Genomic DNA, 4626 nt, shown 5'->3' with positions numbered 1-4626 from the left:
TAAGGGAGGCACTGAGGAAGCACACGTCCCTGTCACCTGACTCTATGGAAGCCAACTAATCTGAAAGGATAAGTTTATCACTCAGTCAGCTGCAGACATTAGAAAAAAACTTCAAAAGTCCGCCTTAGGCCTGGAGCAAAACTTAGAAACCCTATTGAACTTGGCAGCCTCGGTTTTTTATAATAGAGATCAGGAGGAGCAGGTGGAACGGGATGAACGAGATAAGAAAAAGGCCACCCCTTTAGTCATGGCCCTCAGGCAGGTGAATTGTGGAGGCTCTGGAACGGGGAAAGGCTGGGCAAGTCGAATGCCTAATAGGGCTTGCTTCCAGTGCGGTCTACAGGGACACTTTAAAAAAGATTGTCCGAATAGAAATCAGCCGCCCCTCGTCCATGCCCCTTATGTCAAGGGAATCACTGGAAGCCCCACTGCCCCAGGAGACGAAGGTCCTCTGAGTCAGAAGCCACTAACCAGATGATCCAGCAGCAGGACTGAGGGTGCCCGGGTCCAGCGCCAGCCCATGCCTTCACCCTCAGAGAGCCCCAGGTATGCTTGACCGTTGAGGGCCAGGAGGTTAACTGTCTCCTGGACACTGGCACAGCCTCCTCAGTCTTACTCTCCTGTCCCGGACAACTGTCCTCCAGATCTGTCACTATCTGAGGGGTCCTAGGACAGCCGGTCACTAGATAGTTCTCCCAGCCACTAAGTTGTGACTGGGGAACTCTACCCTTGTCCTTAGGTACATGGATGATTTACTTTTAGCCACCCGTTCAAAAACTTTGTGCCATCAAGCCACCCAAGTGCTCTTTTTAAAAATTTTTTATTTTTATTTTATTTTATTATTTTTTTTGAGACGGAGTCTCGCTCTGTCGCCCGGGCTGGAGTGCAATGGCTGGATCTCAGCTCACTGCAAGCTCCACCTCCTGGGTTCACGCCATTCTCCTGCCTCAGCCTCCTGAGTAGCTGGGACTACAGGCGCCCGCCACCTCGCCCAGCTAGTTTTTGGTATTTTTTAGTAGAGACGGGGTTTCACCATGTTAGCCAGGATGGTCTTGATCTCCTGACCTTGTGATCCGCCCGTCTCGGCCTCCCAAAGTGCTGGGATTACAGGCATGAGCCACCGTGCCAGGCCAATTTTTTTTTTTTTTTTGAGACTGAGTCTCGCTGTGTCACCCAGGTTGGAGTACAGTGGTGTGATCTCAGCTCACTGCAAGCTCCACCTCCCGGGTTCACGTCATGCTTCTGCCTCAGCCTCCCAAGTAGCTGGGACTACAGGTGCCTGCCACCACGCCCAGCTAATTTTTTGTATTTTTAGTAGAGACGGGGTTTCACCATGTTAGCCAGGATGGTATTGATCTCCTGACCTTGTGATTCACCTGCCTCGGCCTCCCAAAGTGCTGGGATTACAGGCCTGAGCCACCGCACCCAGCCCCAAATTTCCTTGCCACCTGTGGATATAAGGTTTCCAAATCAAAGGCTCAGCTCTGCTCACAGCAGGTTAAATACTTAGGGTTAAAATTATCCAAAGGCACCAGGGTCCTCAGTGAGGAAAGTATCCAGCCTATACCGGCTTATCCTCACCCCAAAACACTAAAGCAACTAACAGCATTCCTTGGCATAACAGGCTTCTGCCGAACATGGATTCCCAGGTACGGCGAAATAGCCAGACCATTATATACACTAATTAAGAAAACTCAGAAAGCCAATACCCATTTAGTAAGATGGACACCTGAAGTAGAAGCAGCTTTCCAGGCCCTAAAGAAGGCCCTAACCCAAGCCCCAGTGTTAAGTTTGCCAACGGAGCAAGACTTTTCTTTATATGTCACAGAAAAAACAGGAATAGCTCTAGGAGTCCTTACACAGGTCCGAGGGACCAGCTTATAACCAGTGGCATAGCTGAGCAAGGAAATTGATGTAGTGGCAAAGGGTTGGCCTCACTGTTTACGGGTAGTGGCAGCAGTAGCAGTCTTAGTATCTGAAGCCGTTAAAATGATACAGGGAAGAGATCTTACTGTGTGGATGTTTCATGATGCGAATGGCATACTCACTGCTAAGGGAGACTTGTGGCTGTCAGACAACCGTTTGCTTAAATATCAGGCTCTATTACTTGAAGGGCCAGTGCTGCTACTGTGCACTTGTGTAACTCTTAACCCAGCCACATTTCTTCCAGACAATGAAGAAAAAATAGAACATAACTGTCAACAAGTAATTGCTCAAACCTGCACCGCTCGAGGGGACCTTCTAGAGATTCCCTTGACTGATCCCGGCCTCAGCTTGTATACTGATGGAAGTTCCTTTGTAGAAAAAGGACTTCAAAAAATGGGGTATGCAGTGGTCAGTGATAATGGAATACTTGAAAGTAATCCCCTCACTCCAGGAACTAGCACTCAGCTGGCAGAACTAATAGCCCTCACTCGGGTGCTAGAATTAGGAGAAGGAAAAAGGGTAAATATAATGCAGACTCTAAGTATGCTTACCTAGTCCTCCCTGCCCACGCAGCAACATGGAGAGAAAGGGAATTCCTAACTTCAGAGAATGCCTATCAAACATCAGGAAGCCACTAGGAGATTATTATTGGCTGTACAGAACCCTAAAGAGGCGGCAGTCTTACACTGCCAGGTCATCAGAAAGGAAAGGAAAGGGAAATAGAAGGGAACCACCAAGCAGATATTGAAGCCAAAAGGGCTGCAAGGTGGGGCCCTCCATTAGAAATGCTTATAGAAGGACCATGAGAAATACTTATAGAAGGACTCCTGGTATGGGGTAATCCCCTCTGGGAAACCAAGCCCCAGTACTCAGCAGAAGAAATAGAACGGGGAACCTCACGAGGACATTGTTTCCTCCCTTCAGGATGGCTAGCCACCGAAGAAGGAAAAATACTTTTGCCTGCAGCTAACCAATGGAAATTACTTAAAACCCTTCACCAGACCTTTCACTTAGGTATTGATAGCACCCATCAGATGGCCAAATCATTATTTACTGGACCAGGCATTTTCAAAACTATCAAAAAGATAGTCAGGGCCTGTGAAGTATGCCAAAGAAATAACCCCCTGCACTGCAGGCCACACATTTCAATCCCTGTATCTATAACCTCCTTGTTAAGTTTGTCTCTTCCAGAATCGATGCTGTAAAACTACACATCGTTCTTCAAATGGAGCCCCAGATGCAGTCCATGACTGAGATCTACCACGGACCCAGGGACCGGCCTGCTAGCCTATGCTCTGATGTTGATGACATTGAAGGCACCCCTCCTGAGGAAATCTCAACTGCACAACCCCTACTATACCCCAATTCAGCAGGAAGCAGTTAGAGTGATCATTGGCCAACCTCCCCAACAGCACTTGGGTTTTCCTGTTGAGGGGGGCACTGAGAGACAGAACTAGCTGGATTTCCTAGGCTGACTAAGAATCCCTAAGCCTAGCTGGGAAGGTGACCACATCCACCTTTAAACACGGGGCTTGCAACTTAGCTCACACCCAACCAGTCAGGTAGTAAACACAGCTCACTAAAATGCTAATTAGGCTAAAACAGGAGGTAAAGAAATAGCCAATCATCTATCACCTGAGAGCACAGGGGGAGGGACAATGATCGGGATATAAACCCGGCAACGGCAACCCCCTTTGGGTCCCCTCCCATTTTATGGGAGCTCTGCTTTCACTCTATTAAATCTTGCAACTGCACACTCTTCTGGTCCGTGTTTGTTACAGAGCTGAGCTTTCGCTCGCCGTCCACCACTGCTGAATGCCACCGTCGCAGACCTGCCACTGACTTCCACCCCTCCGGATCCGACAGGGCGTCCGCTGCGCTCCTGATCCAGCGAGGCACCCATTGTTGCCCCCGATTGGGCTAGAGGTTCGCCATTGTTCCTGCGTGGCTAAGTGCCCAGGTTCATCCTAATCGAGCTGAACACTAGTTGGTGGATTCCACGGTTCTCTTCTGTGACCCACGGCTTCTAATAGAGCTATAACACTCACCGCATGGCCCAAGATTCCATTCCTTGGAATCCGTGAGGCCAAGAACCCCAGGTCAGAGAACAAGAGGCTTGCCGCCATCTTGGAAACGGCCTACCACCATCTTGGGAGCTCTAAGAACAAGGACCCCCCTGGTAACAATATGACGTATGACACCACTTACATGAGATGCCCAGAACAGACAAATCCACAGAGATAGGAAGTGAGGCCAGGTGCAGTGGCGCACGCCTGTGATCCCTGCACTTTGGGAGGCCGAGGCTGGAGGATTGCTTGAGCTCAGGAGTTTGAGCCTGTAGTGAGCCATGCCAGCACCACTGCACTCCAGCCTGGGAAACAAAGTGAGGCCCTGTGTAAAAAAGTAATAATGAAAATTAAAATAAAGTGGTTGTCAGGGTCTGGGGGGCGACGCTTAAGGAGTGACTGGGAATGGGTGTGCAATCTCCTTTTGGGTGATGAAACGTTTCGGAAGTGGAGCGAGGAGATGGTTGCACAGCACTGTGCACTGCCACTGAATTGTGCACTTTATGATGTTTGATTTTATGTCATGTGAGTCTCACCTCAATAAAAAAAGACGTGAGGAGGGGGAAGAAGGGAAAGGGGAGGACAAGAGCACAAACGGTGCGTAGGAAGCTTTTGCTAAAGTAACTCTTCCTGA

The 4626-nt window shown here is 49.2% G+C and overlaps 1 long non-coding RNA gene across 1 annotated transcript; it reads left to right on the top strand.

The window, feature by feature from the left end:
* The first annotated feature begins 222 nt into the window (after positions 1–222).
* Positions 223–3680, top strand: LOC123567703 (uncharacterized). Its single transcript, XR_006690810.2, has 2 exons — positions 223–546; positions 3104–3680. It is a non-coding gene; the product is annotated as an uncharacterized lncRNA (long non-coding RNA).
* Positions 3681–4626: the final 946 nt, after the last annotated feature.

Source organism: Macaca fascicularis, chromosome 11 (assembly GCF_037993035.2).
Source record: "Macaca fascicularis isolate 582-1 chromosome 11, T2T-MFA8v1.1".
NCBI lineage: Eukaryota > Metazoa > Chordata > Mammalia > Primates > Cercopithecidae > Macaca > Macaca fascicularis.
This window is presented reverse-complemented; position numbering and strand designations above follow the sequence as displayed.